At 42.8% G+C, this 17111-nt stretch overlaps 1 non-coding gene across 1 annotated transcript; it reads left to right on the plus strand.

Moving 5' to 3' along the window:
• Positions 1-7930: 7930 nt before the first annotated feature.
• LOC132534541 (small nucleolar RNA SNORA17) lies at positions 7931-8058 on the plus strand. The gene has a single exon (XR_009546238.1). It is a non-coding gene; the product is annotated as a small nucleolar RNA SNORA17 (small nucleolar RNA).
• The last annotated feature ends 9053 nt before the right edge of the window (positions 8059-17111 follow it).

Raw genomic sequence — 17111 nt, forward strand, 5'->3', positions numbered from 1 at the left:
TACTGCTGAGAGACACTTTCAGTGGCGCCCTTCCACTAAAAAAAATAATAGTAGTGTCACTAGATTAACATTTAGAATAATTAAGATTAATACTTGTAGACACCAAATAATCTCACAGACTAGAGGACAGTTTCATGAATGTTCTGTTTTTCTTTAGATTGTGTATTACTATTTCTTTCTTTACAGAACTAGGATCTCACACAAACACAACTCCACTGCTCCTGGGTCAATTTTGTCATCTATTTATTTTTTAAAATGTAAAGGCTTATTTATTTATGTTGATAGGATAGAGAGAAATTGAGAGAGGAAAGGAAGAGGGGACAAAGTGACACCTGCAACACTGCTTCACTACTTGTGAGGCTTCTCCCCTGCAGGTGGGGTGCTGGGAGCTCAAACCCGGACCTTTGCATGGGATCTTGCACTTTGTACAGTGTGCGCTTAATCTGCTGCGACTCACTGCCCAGCCCCCAAATAGTAAACATAACCAGTAAGTGTAGAACGTGAGATTTGTGAAGGCCAAGACTTTGGTGTGCTGTGTTTTCTTCTATTTCCTTAGCATCTAGAACATTCCTGGTATCTATCTAGGAGCCTGCAACAAGTATGTCAGATGAGTCCCTAAAATTCCACTTAGGATCCCAATAGACTGGGCTGTTGTAAAGGGTATAAAGATAAAGACAAAAGATGGCTTGGTTCTTTAGTGTATCATAGTCTAGTGGAGAAATGAGACATATTAAACTAATTTTTATCTTCAACAAAATGAAATATTGTATGAAACAAAGATAAAGATCATCCTCATTCAGCAGTGCAGCTAGCAACGTAGAGAGCAAAGTAGTGCTGGGCTACTTTGTCCTGAAGCTGTTCAGCTTCAAGGTCCACAGTTGTACGTTATACCATGTTACTGACTCTTATATATAAGACAATACATTTTATGCTTGGATACAAGTTGTACATTGAAATAAGTTACTATATTCCACTGACATATTGTTTACTTCTTTTGAACTAGCATCTTCACTTATATTTTCTGTTTCTTCCTCCTTGGGGAGAAGAAAGACATATTAGGACTTATCTTCACAAGCATGTGAAAGCAGGCAGTTTTGCTCCTCCACCCAGATATCGATCCCTAAATTGCCTGAAATTCAGTGAAGTGGAGACAAATTTGCACAATGGATTCCTTCCAAAATCCAAATATTACAGTGCTCACTTTAAAGTTTTTTCTCCCCCCATTATACTTGAGTGGATTTTTTTTTCCTCTCCAAGATTATCACTGGTGCCAGAACTATGAATCCACTTCTCCTAGAGCCCCCCCCCCCCATTTTATTGGATGGGACAGCAAGAAATTGAGAGAGAAGGGGGAGCTAGAGAAAGACAGACTCTTGCAGACCTACTTCTCTGCTTGTGAAGTGTCCCACTGCAGGTGGGGATCGGGGGCTCGAACCTGGTTCCTCGCACTGGTCCTTGCACTTCGTACTATGTGCGTTCAACCGAGTGTGCCACTGCCCGATCCCCTGAATGAATTTTTCTACCAGGATTATCACAGGGGCCAGTCCCCCCATGATCACCCCAATGCTTCTGGAAGCCATTCTTTCCTCTGATAGAGTGAGAAACAGAGAGAGAAAGAGAGAGAGAGAGAGAGAGAGAGAGGGATGGAGGGGGGGAAGAGAGAAAGAGAGGGGGGGAGAGAGAAAGGGAGAGGACAGAAACCTTCAGCACTGCTTTATCATATAGGAAGCTTCTCCTCTGCAGTTCAGGACCAGGGGCTTAAACCTGAGGCTTTGCGTGTGACAATGTGTGCGCTCTTCCAGGTCCCAGAAATGACTTTCAGTCTGATTCCTTTTCCTATGACACTTAGCCAAGAGGAACCATACTAAAGGAAGGAAAGTATCGCTGGCGGGTGGGAAAGGCAGAGCAAACAAGGGGGCAATCTGGGAGTATGTTAGGTCCAAGAGGAATGTGGGAGACAGGAGAGAGCAGCAAGCATACTGGACCGACAGGCTCCACAGAGGACATGACACAGTAGACGCCTCCTCTCCCCCACAGGACATCAGCGATTCACTATGACATAAAGTCAGCCTCTTTGGGTCCACATATGCCATTCTTGTTGTTAAATATGGCTTATGCCGTTCTTCAGAATAACTAGCTTATTTTATCAGTATATATCAGAACTAGAAAAATGGAAAATAAAATGTTTAAAATTCCAACTTTGACTGGATTCATATTGGGAAATAATACATCTTTATACCTCAAAAATGCCTAATTCTTCAAGTTCCTCTAAAGAAGCTTCTTCTTCTACTTCTTCTTCTTCTTCTTCTTCTTCTTCTTCTTCTCCTTCTTCTTCTTCTTCTTCTTCTTCTTCTTCTTCTTCTTCTTCTTCTTCTTCTTCTTCTTCTTCTTCTTCTTCTTCTTCTTCACCATCTTCTTCTACTTCTGCTTCTATGTTGAATGAACACAATGAACATCAGATGATTAAGACATGGAGACAAAAAGCTAAGTGGATTTTCAGTAGTGTGCATTTTTCAACTAACCTCCCCATTCCCACTCTTTCCAGTTCACTGTAAACTCTAGACTAACATCTCTCAGACACGGTTCTGATGATGTTCCTTTACTGCTCAGACGTGAGCAGCAGGTGATGCCAAGATTGAAGGTTTTAGATTGATACTCAGGGCCCCTAAAATATGACTCCAAATTAACTTTAAAAATATGCCATTTGAAGCTGAAGAGTTGTCATTCCACATGTGTAGTCTCTGGATACAGTCTGAAGTAAAGCATGTTGAGGTGGCAATCGTTGTGTTGGTTAGGTTGTGATCGGCAGATGCAATATTATTTGATATGGATTGGGAGAGGCATACAGGAAAGTGGGCCCTATCCAATGGTTCCAGGACTGGGGGAAGTAGAGGCTCTATAGTGGAGATGTGAGGTTCCTGCTGTCTTAGGGTTCAAAAAGACACTCGATAGTTAATGTTATCATCACATTATTTGGTAATTGGGTTAACTTTGAAAAGTCCCTTTGTTAGGGTTTGCTGTACAGTACCCAGTACCTTGTATATAGCTGTGCTATTGGTTGCTTCTGATCTACTTGGTCTAGGCTTTTGAGAGAGTCTGATATCAATTACACAGACTATATATTAAAAAGATTCAGTTTGTGTCTTGAAAAACTTCGAGACATACAATCAATTTTCCCCCTCTCATATTAATTAACTAGTGATTTATATATCTACATTTTGCTAGGAGTGTACATAAACACCATTTCCACCACCAAAAGACTGTGACCCATCCCTCGCACCCACTCCCACCCCCCACTGGCCCAGGAACCTGCATGTCTACCCCTCACCACAGGGCTTTTACTTTGGTGCCCTACTTACAATTTGGTCAGGTCCTGCTTTTAGTTTCCCTTTCAGATCTTCTTACTCAACTTCTGTTGATGAGTGGGATCATCCCATACTCATCTTTATCTTTCTGACTTAGCTCACTTAACATAATTCCTTCTAGCTCTGTCCAAGATGGGTCAGAGAAGGTGGGTTCATTGTTCTTGATAGCTGCATAGTATTCCATTGTGTATATATACCACAGCTTTCTCAACCACTCATCTGTTGTTGGGCACCTGGGTTGCTTCCAGGTTTTAGCTATTATGAATTGTGCTGCTATGAACATAGTATACTCTAATTTCATCTCAGGTGGTTCACTTTCTAACAAAATCCCAAAACCTAGATATACACCAGTTTCTGTGAGAGAGAGCATATGTTCACACGTATCCGTTAAACTACTGCAAAATATATAACTGAAAGCAGAAGTACACTAGAGTTTGCAGTGAGTACCCCCCTAACACTTCCTCTCCACTATTCCAACCTTTGGATCCATGATTGCTCAACAATTTGTTTGGCTTCGTATGCTAACTCTCTTTTCAGTCACCAGTTTCCAGATGTCATCAGGATGCCGGCCAGGCTTCCCTGGACTGAAGACCCCACCAATGTGTCCTGGAGCTCCGCTTCCCCAGAGACCCTTTCCTACTAGGGAAAGAGAGAGACAGGCTGGGAGTATGGACCGACCAGTCAACGCCCATGTTCAGCGGGGAAGCAATGACAGAAGCCAGACCTTCTACCTTCTGCAACCCACAATGACCCTGGGTCCATGCTCCCAGAGGGCTAGAGAATGGGAAAGCTATCAGGGGAGGGGGTGGGATATGGAGATTGGGTGGTGGGAATTTTGTGGAGTTGTACCCCTCCTACCCTATGGTTTTGTTAATTAATACTTTCTTAAATAAAAAAAATAAGATAAATATGCCATTTGCTTTTATTTTAATGAGAGAGAGAAGAGAGAGGGAGGTTGAGACCAGAGTGCTATTCAACTTTGGCTTATGGTGCTATATGGAACTGAAACTGGGACTTTGGAGCATGAAGCATCAAAGTCTTTTTGCATAACCTTTATGCTATTCACACACACACACACACACACACACACACACACACACACACCCCAAATCAAATCATTTTATTTCCCGTCACTCGTCTTTGGGTGGGTAATCAGAACAGTATTGATTTATTACTACTTGCAGATTTGGAAGTGAAGGGAGAGACTGCTAAGTAGAATAACTCATTCAAATATCCAGATATACAGGTCACTTTGTGGACAAGGGACCACAATGTGTGACAGAAATGAAATTACGCAGAAGAAAAACCACGGTGATTTTTATACTATGTGATTTAGGGGCTTTGACACTAAGTATACCAAGCCCTGATGAAAAAGCAACACTGGTGCTAGGGTGCTGAAGCTAACTGTTTGAAAATACAGTTATGTTAAAAATCTTAGGGTGTCTAGGCAGTGGGATTAATTATCAGTGCGGCGTTCTATAAAATATGAGCGCAGGGGAGGAGATAAGAGCTTTTGTGATAGGGCAGAGGGTAGATAACATAAATGGTTATGCAAATGGACTCTCATGTCTGAGGCTCCAAAGTCCCAGGTTCAGTTCCCCATACCACTAAAAACCAGAGCTGAACCGGTTAAAAAAAAGAATAAAAAAAAAGAAAAGCTTTTGTGCTGATAAGATATGTATAATCTAGTATTTCTTCCCTTCTCCTTAATGATTCTGGCTGTAACTATTCACTCATTATTTTCATTTCTCTTTTTAATATTTTTCTACTTTCTCTTTACTTTTAAACTTAAATACTTTATTCTGTTAGTGGTGGGTCTTCAGGTTTTTTTGTATCTCTCTCTCTTTTAATTGCCATCAGGTTTATTGCTGGGGCTGGGTTTTTGTACTACGAATCTACCACCACTGAGTACTCTTTTTTCTTCTTTTTTCTCCTTCTTTTCCCCTTCCCTGTCCTCCCTTTCCCCTTCCTTTCCCCTTCCTTTCCTTTCTTTTCCTTTCCTTTCCTTTCCTTTCCTTTCCTTTCCTTCCCTTCCCTTCCCTTCCCTTCCTTCCCTTTCCTTCCCTTCCCTTTCCTTTCCTTTCCCTCCCTCCCTCCCTTCTTTCTTTCCTTCCTTCCTTCCTTTTCTCTTTTCTTATTAGATAGAACCAAGAGCGATTTAAGAAAGAGACTCCCAAATAATGTGATGATAACAATAACTATCTATTGTCTTCTTGAAGCCTAAGACAGCAGGAACCTCACATTCCCTCTATAGAGCCTATATTTCCCCCAGTTCTGGAACCTTAGGGTGGGGCCCACTTTCCCACATGCTTCTCTCAACTCATGCCAAATAATATTGCATCCGCCGATCCCAACCTAATCAACGCAACAAGTGCCACCCCAGCATGCTTCACTTCAGACTGTGTCCAGAGACTTCAGGTGTGGAATGACAACCCTTCAGCTTCATTACTCAGGTGAGACCTCTCCTTTCATGGTATTCTCTAAGTCTATTCCAGGTGGTTCACTTCCTAACAAAGTCCCAAAACCTAGATATAGACCAGGTCCTGTGAGAGAGAGCATATGTTCACACGTATCCATAAACTAGGGCAAAATATATACCTGAAAGCAAAAGTACACAATAGTCTGCAGTGAGTACCCCCCCAGTACTTCATCTGCACTATTCCAGCCTTTAGGTCCATGATTGTTCAACAATTTGTTTGGCTTTGTATGTTAACTCTCTTTTCAGCCACCAGGTTCCAGATGCCAGCATGATGCCGACCAGACTTCCCTAGACAGACAACCCACCAATGTGTCCTGGAGCTCTGCTATCCCAGAGCTCTGCCCCACTAGGGAAAGAGAGAGACAGGCTGGGAGTATGGATCCACCTGTCAACACCCATGTTCAGCAGGGAAGCAATGACAGAAGCCAGACCTTCCACCTTCTGCATCCCACAGTGACCCTGGGTCCATGCTCCCAGAGGGATAGAGAATAGGAAAGCTGTCAGGGGAGGGGAGGGGATACAGAGATCTGGTGGTGAGAATTGTGTGGAGTTGTACTCCTCTTATGCTATGGTTTTGTTAATGTCTCCTTTTAAAAATAAATAAAAAAAAGAGAGAGATTACTGCAGACCTGCTTAACTGCTAGTGAAGCCTCCCCCCTGCAGGTGGGGGAGCAGGGTCTCAAATGTGGGTCCTGTGTGCACTCAACATGGCGGACCACAACCCAGCATCCATGAATGTGTCTTAGAAGCCAATCGCATACCAGCCTTTTGTGTCCTTCCTCTTTCAAAGGTTTCCCTTCATTAGTCAACACTGTCCTCGTAATTGTCTTCAGCGTTCATTTAAAGACACTTCGGTATTTAAATTCCAAAGCATTTTACATTTGGTATATTTCAGTTGGTACTTTTCTCAAGCTTATTCTACTTCACATGAAATAGAAACATTTTCACAAGAGAGAGGGAGAGAGAGAGAGAGAGAGAGAGAGAGAGAGAGAGAGAAAGAGAAGCCAGAGCAGTTCTGCAGAGCATGGGGCATTGAGAACCGAGCAAGCACATCCAGATGTGTGGGTTCTGTGCTCCAGGAGCTGTGCCACTTCCCCGATTGCTGGTCTTCAAATTTAAATAAATAAATAAATAAATAAATTAATAAATAAATAAATAGAGAGTCGGGCGGTAGCGCAGCGGGTTAAGCGCATGTGGCGCAAAGCGCAAGGACCGGCGTAAGGATCCCGGTTCGAGCCTCCGGCTCCCCACCTGCAGGGGAGTCACTTCACAGGCAGTGAAGCAGGTCTGCAGGTATCTGTCTTTCTCTCCCCCTCTCTGTCTTCCCCTCCCCTTTCCATTTCTCTCTGTCCTATGCAACAACAAAAGACATCAATAGCAATGATAATAATAACCACAACAACGATAAAACAACCAGGGTAACAAAAGAGAAAAAGTGGCCTCCAGGAGCAGTGGATTTGTGGTGCAGGCACTGAGCCCTAACAATAACCCTGGAGGCAAAAAAAAAATAGTGATTTAATATTGATTTACAAAATTATAAAATAACAGGGGTATAATTCCACACAGCTCCCACCACCAGAGTTCTGTGTCCCAATTCCTTCTGTTGGAAACTGCAGTATTTCTCCCAAGATCACAGATATGGGTTGACTATTATTTCTATATCTACCTGTCTATCTATCCACAAAACAAAGATGACAGCCAGAAAAATGATGCAGAACCAGAAGAGCTATCATCCAAGAATTGATTTAGGGGCTGCATTGTCAGAAAACTGGAAGAAATGCAAAGACCCAGGAACACAAGCCATAGAAATACAAGATAAGGGAGTCTGGTGGTGGGTGGGGCAGCGGGTTAAGCGCACATGGTGCAAAGCAAGCACAAGGACCAGACCGGCATAAGGATCCTGGTTCGAGCCCCCGGTCCCCCACTTGCACAGATGGTGAAGCAGATCTGCAGGTGTCTATCTTTCTCTCCTCCTCTCTCCATTTCTCTCTGCCCTATCCAACAATGACAACATCAATAACAACAATAATAATAACTACAACAATAAAATAAGGGCAACAAAAGGGAATAAATATAAAAATTGTTTCCTGCCCCTAGAGTCGTTACAGATGAGACTGCTGTGTCACATGTGTGTCAATAGGTGGCAGAGAGAGAGGCTTGTCTACGTCCAGTGCTCTGACCTGTGAGCCACTGGGTGATTGATAGTCTGACACTCGGCACGGCGCCCCCGCCTGTTACTGCGTGTTTATTGGCTACCCAAATCCTGTCGTGTAAGAAAACTTACTCTTCCTTAGTTCCTGCCTGCCCTCAAGTCTCGAGGCGACCCTGTGACCTGAAGACTGGTGTTCATCCCTGTTGGATGAAGAGTGATGGCTCACATTCAAGGGGAAGGTAGGTGACTGTTAGCCTGTGACAACGACCTTATGGAACGTCTGACCTCTGTCCAAGCCCAGGTTACCAACCAGCCCAGCACCCAGAGGTGGCATTAGATCATCTGAGAGATCTGATCACCAAATGGTACAGTGACCTTACCAGACAGACCAGTATCCTCAACCTTGTAGCAGATGCCAAGAGATCAGAAAAATGCTGGAATGAAAGGCTACTCTGCATCCTCCAGAGGCATTCACACAATCATGGAGATCCACAGCTGATCAAGCTCAGGGCCTCACAGCACTGAGTACTCCCCCACTGCTCTCCTAGTTCATGAATTTGGGAGGGAGGGGGTGTGTTTGGTTCCCTAAAGTAAAATTAAAGGGACTTTGGAATCTGAAAATTAACTCTTGACTTGTGTGAAAAAAAAAATATATATATATATGAAAAATTTAAAAACTCTCTTAGATGCATTTTATATACTTAGATATATAACACATTCACATGCATACAGTCCTCTATGTCTTTTTAAATGTCTTTTAAATCTCTCCTACGTTTTTCATTTTTGTCATTCTTTTTCATATATGTAATGCCCTGAGGTTCTTTCATTTGGTGTTTGTGTTCAAGGACTCTTGTTGCCAGTTTATACCTGTTACCAAATGATCTGTATTTCTCTGAAAGGTAACTTCTGGATGGTTTCACTCATATGTGCAGATACAGAAGTGAAACACAGGGACTTGTTTTAAAAGAAGCAAAAAAGCAGTCAAACTTCTGCTAAGACTTTGTGGAAACTATGGCGGTTATCCTTTGTGGAAACTATGGCTGTTATCCTTTGTGGAAAATATGGCGGTTATCCTTTGTGGAAAATATGGCGGTTATCCTTTGTGGAAACTATGGCGGTTATCCTTTGTGGAAACTATGGCGGTTATCCTTTGTGGAAACTATGGCGGTTATCCTTTGTGGAAACTATGGCGGTTATCCTTTGAAGGGGAGGGGATAGAGCCATGGGGGTGGGGGGGTGGTAGTGATTGGAAGCAACAACCTTAGAGCAATTGAGAGAGAGAGAGAGAGGAGGAGGGAGAGAGAGGATCCCAAGCCTTAATGGGAAACTGGAAGAAAGAGAGAGACAGAGAGAGAGAGACAGAGAGAAGAGGAGATCCGATCCCAACCCAAGCCTTAATGGGAAAGTGGTTTGTATGTACAAAGAGTTAAGAATTGTTGGCCATTTTGAAGTCCACTACCTCAGTAACATAATTGAGACTACAGAAAGCCAACTTCTTCAATAAAAGAATTCTGAATATGTTTCATAAGAAAACCTAAAACTGACTTTCCGATGAGAATGAACAGATAGTCATAATCAAGTCCTATGATCATTTGGCTCTTCAGTATGTGTTTGGAGTACAAATTTCTCTGCATTCTATTTCAAGAACCTGGCATGTGGTGCCTGGCATGTGGCCCCTGAATCACGCGAGGCTTTGTAAGAAATGCAGAATATCATAGTGCACCTCAGATGCCCCACATCAACCTGGCATTTTAAGGAGATCACCAGATTCACTCATGTGCACATCAACTGTGTGGAGAGCACTGACTTAGTGATACTCTTCCACCGGTTTGCGCACACACAGTATCCTTAGACTTATCAGAGGAAACCTGAGAAATAAGAGATAACATATGCTTGCAATTCATTTTAGTTTTTAAAAAGAAAGAGTTAAAACGGGAGTTGGACGGTAGCACAGCGGGTTAAGCGCAGGAGGCGCAAAGCATAAGGACCGGCGTAAGGATCCTAGTTCGAGTCCTCAGCTCTCCACAGGCAGTGAAGCAGGTCTGCAGGTGTCTGTCTTTCTCTCCCCTCTCTGTCTTCCCCTCCTCTCTCTATTTCTCTGTCCTATCCAACAACAATGACATCATCATCAACAATAATAATAACTATAACAATAAGACAACAAGGGCAACAAAAGGGAATGAATAAATTTTTTTTAAAAATAAAGAGTTAAAAATAGTTTATCCCCCCAATGTTCTTCAACAATGTAGAAACTATCAATACATGGATACAGGGGAAATCTAATTTCTATTCCAAACATTAAAGATCACCACTATGTGGTGAACTGATGTATCGGCTTTAAACAAACTAAAAACTACACTAAGGCAAAATGTAAAGCACTTTCACTCAGGAGGAAAGATGAGAAAAAAGTGCAAAGAACTTCATAGAATAGATATCATATATGTTTTAATGATTTACATGTAAAGATACTTGGAAAAATGTTCTCTATTATTAGGAAATTAGTTGTTAATATGTTTTTTGTGGGTCAAGAACACCGTTACCTTGCCACTGTAACTGACCAAAGTATTTCAATGAGATGAAAGCAAGTTTCAAACTAAAAAGGCCCTTTTTAAAAAGTGAGTTAGCCTTTGAAAACCATACCATTTTCTTCCAAATGTATGCTCAATCCATTCACGCGTTCTTGCCTGTTTCTTCTTAACTCATCACTCAGTCCTATGATCTAAATTAGAAAAGATGTCAGTGAGTTTCATGAATCCCAGGGTTCAATTCCCAGCATCACAGGAAAGCCCCATCATGGCCTCCATGTATGGTATTCTGGCATATTGGCCTCTCTTTCCTTCTCTCCGTCTTTCTTTCTTTCTTTCTTTCTTTTTAAATACAAATACCATGGAAATAGTTTATTTTATTTATTTTATTTTTGAGAGAAATGCAGAGAGAGGCACACACACAGAGAAACACCAGAGCACTGTTCAGCTCTGGCTTATGGTGGTGTAGGGGATTGAACCTGGGCCTTAGGAGCCTGAGAGTCTGTTTGCATAACCATTATGCTATCTCCCCCGCCCTCTCCCTCCCACTTCCTAAAAATATAGACTAAAAATTGGGCTGTGGCAGTGACTCTGTGATATATCATGTGTGTGATGTCCTGAGAGAATTCCCTGCACTACACTGAAATGTCTATGAGGAAGTTCTTAAAGCTAAATTCAAGCTGAGAGACAGCTCACCAGGTAGGGTGGCAGCTACTCTTTTTATTTGGATTACTCACATAATCTGACTTCTCTAGTGGTCTGCTAACTTGTTCTCTATGCTTTTAACTTGGCCAAAGCACCCTGAGTCTTACTGTGCACTTCTCGGCTTAAAAGTTTTTTTTTTTTTTTTTGGGGGGGAAGGGTGGGCGGTAGCATAGCAGGTTAAGCGCAAGTGGTGCAAAGTGCATAAAGATCCCGGTTCGAGCCCCCGGCTCCCCACCTGCAGGGGAGTTGCTTCACAGGTGGTGAAGCAGGTCTGCAGGTGTCTGTCTTTCTCTCCTCCTCTCTCTCTGTCTTCCCCTCCTCTCTCCATTTCTCTCTGTCGTATCCAACAACGAACGACATCAACAACAATAATAATAACCACAACGAGGCTACAACAACAAGGGCAACAAAGGGGGGAAAATGGCCTCCAGGAGCGGTGGATTCATGGTGCAGGCACCGAGCCCAGCAATAACCCTGGAGGCCAAAAAAAGAAGTTTTAGAGGGCTCTGAGGATAAAATATCACAGATCCTTGGAGGTCTTTGAGACCCTTAGTGATTATGGAACTGCCATCATTCTTTTTTTTTTTTTAAATATTTTATTTGATTTATTTATTCCCTTTTGTTGCCCTTGTTGTTTTATTGTTGTAGTTATTATTGTTGTTGTCATTGTTGGATAGGACAGAGAGAAATGGAGAGAGGAGGGGAAGACAGAGAGGAGGAGAGAAAGACAGACACCTGCAGACCTGCTTCACTACCTGTGAAGCGACTCCCCTGCAGGTGGGGAGCCGGGGTTCGAACCGGGATCCTTATGCCAGTCCTTTTGCTTTGCGCCACCTGCGCTTAACCCACTGCGCTACACAGCCTGACTCCCAGAACTGGCATCATTCTGATCCAGCTTATCCAAGCTCTATTTTATTTCCAGAGATGCAGAATTTCTTGCACTGTGCACTTGCAAATGCTTTTCAGAAAGACCCGGCTAAAAAGACCCTTCTTGCATTCTCTTCCTGAACTAGTTGCTATCAACCTTATGATTCAGCGCAGTGTGGCATGGAGGGAGAGAAGATGGCCAGAAGAGACCTGGTATGTCATTTATCTCCTCAAGGAACAGCAAAATCACAGTCAATGGGAAAAGCCACATCGATATGATCTTTCACATAATGGGACAAAAGGTCAGCAACCATGCGGCATGGACTGAGAGGTATCATCTCCCAAGAGAAAACAAAAACATAAACAAACAAACATGAGTGGTGAAGCAGGTTTGCAGGTGTCATTCTCTCCCTCTACCTCCCTGTCCTCTCTCCACTTCTGTCTTGTCAAATAGAAATAGAAAGGGTGACCTCACCAATGTACCCTAGATCCCCACTTCTCCAGAGCCCTGCCCCACTAGGGAAAGAGAGAGGCAGGCTGGGAGTACAGATCAAACTGCCAACGCCCATGTCCAGTGGAGAAGCAATTACAGAAGCCAGACCTTCCACCTTCTGCACCCCAGAATGATCCTGGATCCATGCTCCCAGAGGAATAAAGAATAGGAAATCCTTCAAGGGAGGAGATGGGATACTGAACTCTGATGGTGGGAACTATGTGGAAATGTACCCCTCTTATCCTACAGTCTTGTCAATCATCATTAAATTAAAAAAATAGAAAGGGAGGAAAATGGAAAAGAAATGGCTATTGGGAGTGGTGGATTCATAGAGAGCTCCAGTGGCAAGAAAAAAAAAAAAGAAAAAAGAAATTACACCTGTATTCACACCCAAGTCCCCTTCCCCCTCTAATAACCACCACTCTGTGTCAGAAGCTAATTTGTTTCTGTTTTGTTGGTTTCCTTTAACTTCCACTTTGTATCTGTCTTTCATTATCAACTTATTTCAGTGTCTGTCCATGTTGTCAAAAAGACAGATTTCATTGTTTTAAATCCCTGAATAGTGAAACAGGTAGAGGGGGTTGACTGGATAATGGTAAATAGTCAACTTAACTTTTGTTGTCAGAAACGTGTAGTCTACATTGAGGTGTAGTCTATAGAGAGGTATAGTCTATATTGAGGTGTGAAGCTGTACTCCTGAAACTTAAAAGTGTTGCAAATCAATGTCAACTAAAGAGAAAGAAAAAAGAAAAAAGGTGTGATGGTAATCTATCAAGCACAAACACCTCTCTTGTCAATGCAGCAATTAAAGCCCAATTGTATATTGCCAATGTTGCTGAAAACAACTGTTTTGAAGACATAAAAAATTAAATGTTATGCAACCAAAAGCTACAGAATAAGGTAGTAGTTTTGATTATTGATGTATTTATGAAGACAAAAAAAATCACACCAAGAAGTAATTTTAACATAGTAAAATTTATGATTTCTCTTTCATATTTACCTGTTTTGTTTACAGTGACATCAACATTTGAAGTGTAACTAGCAGAACACTAGATCAGCTGAGAGCACTCAGGTAAATCATTTAATCTTTCTTGGTTCAATTTTCTTATCTATAAAACTGCTTTTCAGAAACTATGAATCCAGGAGAAGTGGTTTGCCAGAACCAATCTAGAAGCCTCTAATTCCAAGAACATGTCAAATTTATTTAAGTGCTTTTAAAATCATTGATATTTTAATTTGCTTATTTTTGTTAGTGGGTGACCATTTGGGTGTCCGTATACATAGGTCACATACACATTTTTAGTTTTTAAAAAATGTGGGTTGCATGTCTAGTGGAGAAGCAATTACAGAAGGCAGAATTCCCATCTTCTGCACCCCATAAAGAATTTTAGTCCATATTCCCAGTGGGGAAGAAATGTCACAGGAAGTGACCAGAGGGGCTCTGAACGCCAACTCCATCAGGATCCAGGAAAAGAAGGGGAAAAAGGGAGGGACATTTGGATGTAGTAATAGGTGTAGGTGTGACTTGGAAAGGAAGAGAAGAGAGGGCCATAGAGAAAAAATGGCTACATATATATATATATAGAGAGAGAGACAGAGAGTTGTAGAAATACTAGTCAGCCATATCTGCAACTTTACGAGCACTGCTGGAGCTTCCAGTGAGGGCTTGGGGATCCAAGCCCTGGTGGTGGGAACTGTGTGATGATGTGTGGTGTTATCTTGTAATTTTGTAAATCAATATAAAATCACTAAGACATTTTTTAAAACCGTGGGTTGCAGTGTGATAGATTACAGTGATTGCAACAGATGTCTCAAAAACCTGGATTAAGTCAGAGAATCAAGTAGCCAATGACCACAGTAATCTTTCCCTCTGAATTCAAGTTTTAACTCTGTCTAGCATGTTAGCTATTTGAATTCTTGTAGATAGTGTTGAATTACATAAGGCTATCCTCAAGGTAAAAGGTCAATCCCAAAGGGGCCTCTAGCCCATGTGGGTTTTGCCTTTGCCTCTGTGCCATGACTTGGCGAGTCTAACCTGAAGCCCCAGGGTCTTGACAGCACAGGTGGGGCTTGCTTCCTTGCTCCAAGATTGCGCTCTCTGCAGTCAAGCCCCAATGTAGTCTAGCAAACAGGCAGATGTGGTGTGTCTCTGGCTCACCCTGAACCCCTAGTCCTGGTTGGTGTGTCCGCCTGTAGAGACTGTTACCTCCATCCTGGGGCCCAGGGCTTCACCATCACCGCCTCCCAATCCAGCCATCTTGCTCCGTGCTGCAGCAGCAGCAGCAAAGCATTGTGGGGGGCGGAGAAGTGGACCCCAGGGAAGTCTCCTAGGAAACCATGAGGTGGGGCCAGTCTGATCTCACCCACCTTTGTTAGCCCAGAGTATCACAGGGGGGGAAACAAACAGACACACTGCAGCTCAGTCTACTTACTCAGTAAAGTACTGGAGTCAGTGCTTGGTAACTTTTGTTCTATCCTCAAATGCATATGTTGATGGTAATGACTCTAGAGTCTTCTTGGTCATGGTAGGAGGTAAATCACAGATCAGAGCACTAGCTTTTTAGTGTCTCACACTTTACATCAGGCTCAACCTGACGCTGTTGACTGGCTACGGAAGAAGGGCAAACGCTAGAAGAAGAAAGTGTCTCAATAGTTCCTAGTGTCCTAAAACTGTGAAGATTAAAAGACATCATACCAGGTAAGGGTGTAATGTATCGTGGTGGTAAATATCAGCAGTCATTATTTACTAATCTCATTTGGCAGAATCCAGGCTGGAAAGAACAAAGTAATATTAGTTTATCCAAGAGGTCATTGCACATGGACACACACTCTCTTTTTAAATTGCACCCAACTCGTAGTGTTGTTTTTATTTTTACTTTTATTTATTGATAGAGACAGCCAGAAATTGAGAGGGAAGGTGGTGACAGAGAGGGAGCGAGAACAGGGAGACACCTGCAGCCCTGCTTCACCACTTGCCAAGCTTTCCCCCTGCAGGTGGGGACCGGGGGCTCGAACTCGGGTCTTTGCACATTGTAACATGGGCACTCAACCAGGTGCACCACCACTTGGCCTGTTTTGTTTTTATTTTTAAGTTTTCTTTTTTATTTTTACCAGAGCACTGCTCAGCTCTGGCTAGTGGTGGTACAGAGGGTTGGACCTGGGACTTTGAAGCCTCAGGCCTGAGAGTCTCTTTGCATCATTGAACGATCTCTTACACTGCAAAATAAGCTACATTTTTGTTTGGGGGTGGGGGGTCAGGTGGTGGCGCACCGTGTTAAGCAGACATAGTGCCAAGTGCAAGAGCCCGCACAGGGATCCGGGTCTGAGCCCCGGCTCCCCACCTGCAGAGGGTTTGCTTCACCAGTAGTGAAGCCGGTCTGCATGTGTCTGTCTTTCTCCCTCTCTTCCCCTCCCCTCTCAATTTTTCTGTCCTATCCAATAAAATGGGGTGGGGGGGGGGGTCCAGGAGCAGTGGATTCTTAGTGCAGGCACCAAACCCTAGCAATAACCCTGGACTAGTAGGATACACATTTCATTAGCCTCCAAATCTTTGAGCTTCTTTCTTCAATTTGCCCAGTGCATTCAGAGATTGTGAGAAGGGTCTCCCAATTTTTGAAAGGGGATGGTGAAAAAAGAAAAAAATAGCGTTTTAAGTCCTGGGAAATTGGACATTCTTGCTAAGAGAAAATCTATTTTTGTTGTTGTCGTCACCAAGGTTAGCTCCAGGGCTCTGCGTCTGCGCTAGGAATCTACCACTCTTGGCGGCCATTACTTTTCCATCCCCACCCCCCTGCCCCCCTTTCTATTTTTATTTGGCAGGACAGAGAGAAACTGAGAGAGGACGACGGGGAGATAGTTGCAGATCCACTTCACTGTCCATGAAACAGAGCCTGTGCAAGTGGGCAGCTGGGGCTCAAACCCAGCTTCTTGGGCAGGGTGGTATGAGCACTTAACCAGGTGGGCCACCGGCCAGCCCTCACTATGCCTGTGACTGCATTTATAGTCCCTATCACAATCTATACTTGATACAAGTCTTAAGGATTTTAAGATTCTTAATAATGATGGGAAACAGTGTGTGGATTCAGTGTGTCCTATTTAAAACATCTTACAATTTTTTTGTGAATTTTAATGCACTGTAGGATGTGGTTTTTGAAATGACACAATAATTTCTAACTAAAAATCTAGATCTCCCTGTGCTATCAAGTTTTGACCCTGAAGCTCAATCATTTCCATATGAGGCATGGCAATTTCTCATCTATTGCCAAGATAGAGGCAAATGGCATAGTTTTTAAAACTATATTCTTTTTACACTGAATTTCACTTACACTTACTGTCCCATCCTGCTTTAAACAAAATTGATTTTTGTCACGTATAGCTTGCTGAGTTTATGTGCTGCGAGAGTTCTCCCTGAATATGACTGAGTCAGTGTTTGTCAGCTCAGGCTGTCCTAACTGTACTGGGGAGGGTGACCTAAACAACAGCGGCTTATTGCCTCACAGTAGGCCAGGACCAAGGTGCCAACACA

Source organism: Erinaceus europaeus, chromosome 18 (genome assembly GCF_950295315.1).
Source record: "Erinaceus europaeus chromosome 18, mEriEur2.1, whole genome shotgun sequence".
NCBI lineage: Eukaryota > Metazoa > Chordata > Mammalia > Eulipotyphla > Erinaceidae > Erinaceus > Erinaceus europaeus.